The sequence below is a fragment of the Leptonychotes weddellii genome, chromosome 2 (genome assembly GCF_054177405.1).
Source record: "Leptonychotes weddellii isolate Sample4059 chromosome 2, ASM5417740v2, whole genome shotgun sequence".
Lineage (NCBI taxonomy): Eukaryota > Metazoa > Chordata > Mammalia > Carnivora > Phocidae > Leptonychotes > Leptonychotes weddellii.
This window is the reverse complement of record NC_138370.1, coordinates 91,954-93,556: the sequence shown is the minus strand read 5'-3', so window position 1 is coordinate 93,556 and position 1,603 is coordinate 91,954. Positions and strand designations below refer to the sequence as shown.

Below are 1,603 nucleotides of genomic sequence, written 5' to 3'. Positions count from 1 at the left end.
ACAGGCCTCCGGGGGTTCAGAACGAGACCTGACCTCCTCCTCGCTGCCAGGCCTCCTGAGGGGACCACCTGCCCGGCTTGAGTATGCGCTCCCTGAGACGGGACCGGGATGTCCCGACATCACTGCATCCGCATGGCCCAGACTGGCGCAGTCCAAAGCGGGAGCCATCAGGCACATGCCGCCACTGAAAGTGGAATTCAAGAGAGTGAAAAGGGACCAAGTCAGAAATTCAGTTCCTTGGCCATCTGGGCTGCATTTAGGTGCTCAGGAGCCAGGTGGCGGGCACCCTGCGCGGACACAGCCATGCCCGCCCCCGGGAGAGTTCCCACGGACATCCCTGGTCCACAGCAGAGCCGGACACCCAGCAGACACAGAGAACCAGGGGCGTGGATGACTGACCTGGCCCACGCCTCTCTCAAAACTGGCGCTGGAGCCCTTTCCAGGTTTCTTTACAGTAGGATGGAGGATCCAGCTACAGTGAAAGCTGCCGAAGCTAATGCACGTGGGCGGCATGGCCCCCGGGGGGGCCGCGGGCTGTGCTGCAGAGGAGGAAACGGACATCCACCCCGCCCCAGGCCCAAACTGCCAGCTCGTCAGATCTAGTCTCCACCTCTCTTTAAAATATGTGCATTATACCACGGCCCCTTGAAAACCACTCTGGCTCCTTCATCACGAGCGATCTTCATCCAGCCGTCTACTGTGCCCATGTACATGATGTCAGTCCCTTTGTGCCCTGACTGCATCATCTTCTGGCGGCGAACAGTGTCAGACGAGTAGGAAGTCAACCCGGCAACCGCTGTGACGGATTGTGCGATCATCCAGCTGATGAAGACGTGAGTATTCTTGGGATCTGGAAGCATCCCCTTTGCGGTGTCATAGATACCGAAGCAGGCAGCTCGGTAGATGATAATGCCCTGCACAGACACATTAAAGCCTTGGTAGAGGCCCTTAATCCCACCAGATTTGTAGACCTTAACCAGGCAGTCACTGAGGCCTCCGAATTCCCTTTCAGCTCCAGCTTTGCCCACATCGGCTGCTAGCCGGGTATGGGCAAAATCAAGAGGATACACAAAACACCAGGACGTGGCCCCAGCGGCACCACCTGACGCCAGATTCCCGCAAAGTAGCGCCCAAACTGGATTCTCTTGTCCGCGCCACCCAGGGGATCTGCTTGTCTATCCTTGAAGGCGAAGTTGAGAGCTTGGGTGGGGAAGTGTCTGATGACATTGGCCAGGTTACCGCGCCAGAGGACGGGACTCCCTGCTCCTTGGGGATGCGAACCACACAGTCTGTAATGCCCTTGTATTGCTCATCTGCGGTGATCTGCTTGCTGGCATGCTGCACCTGCAGCAGCAGCTTGACCCGCTCGATGGGCGCTACCGCCATCTTGGAGGTGGCCGTGGTCCAATGTTCCCAGAGGCACGGGTGCTGCTTTCGTGCTGGTCTTGTATGATGAAATCAAGTTCACATAAGTTCTGTCCTAGTCTTCCCCCCGTGAACAGGCATGTTGTATTACGTAATGCGTCTTGAGCATTCTTGACAGACTGCTGGCTGTCTATTCATCAATGGCAACTGTTCCACTGGTTGAAAACGGGAAGCAATG

The 1,603-nt window shown here is 57.0% G+C and overlaps 1 pseudogene; it reads right to left on the bottom strand.

Moving 5' to 3' along the window:
* Nucleotides 1-219: 219 nt before the first annotated feature.
* Nucleotides 220-1,397, bottom strand: LOC102737102 (ADP/ATP translocase 2 pseudogene; annotated as a pseudogene).
* Between the last annotated feature and the right edge of the window lie 206 nt (nucleotides 1,398-1,603).